A 780-nucleotide genomic window follows, 5' to 3' on the forward strand; every position below is an offset into this window, starting at 1 on the left:
GTGTGTGAAGCCTCAAAGCTTAGGATGGGCAAGGAACACACACACACACACACACACACACAAAAGATTAATTATATCAACTACAAAAATAGAGGCTATTTTAACGTTAATGCTGAGGTGATCTGACTCAGTCAGAAAAAGAGCCAAAGAAATTATTGGCATTGGTGCTGGCTGCTCCACCAGACAAGCCGTGGTCATTGCTGGCACGGAGAGCCACCAAAATAGTTGCTTTTTGAGGGGTTTTGAAAAAAATGCCAGTGGAGTGAGTTCAACGTCCTGGTGCAACAGCCACAAAGGGAGCAGGCAAGAATGCATCAGCTAGTCGGGGGGACATCCTCGCCCGTGCCGCCTCCACCTCCCAGGCATCACCCTAATCTCAGGTTACAACAATTTTACATACGTGTGTGATTTCAAGACCGTGGGCAAGCTTTAAATGGACTCCACAGCGTTGAGGTCATCAACCCCTGGGTTCCTGAAGCTCTTTTAAGCTTGACAAGATGTGGGCGGTGCTGCTCTTGCCTCATTCCCTGGTTTCACTGCAGGCCCCAGCAAGCACCAAGCACTGGCACTTACCGTCGTAACTGTTTTGATAGCTGAGCTATATATGACTAAATAAGAAAGCCCTCAGAAATCAAGAATTATAACCCAAAACACTCTGAGGCTCAAGCTCTAGCAGCCCTACTGGCTATCACTGTTATAAATTCATTTCAGCTAGCACAGCATTTTAGTGCCAATACGTAGCACGGCTTTAGAGAAAGCGTAACAGAAACCAAACATACC

This window comes from Pygoscelis adeliae, unplaced genomic scaffold (genome assembly GCF_000699105.1).
Source record: "Pygoscelis adeliae isolate BGI_AS28 unplaced genomic scaffold, ASM69910v1 Scaffold114, whole genome shotgun sequence".
Taxonomy (NCBI): Eukaryota; Metazoa; Chordata; class Aves; order Sphenisciformes; family Spheniscidae; genus Pygoscelis; species Pygoscelis adeliae.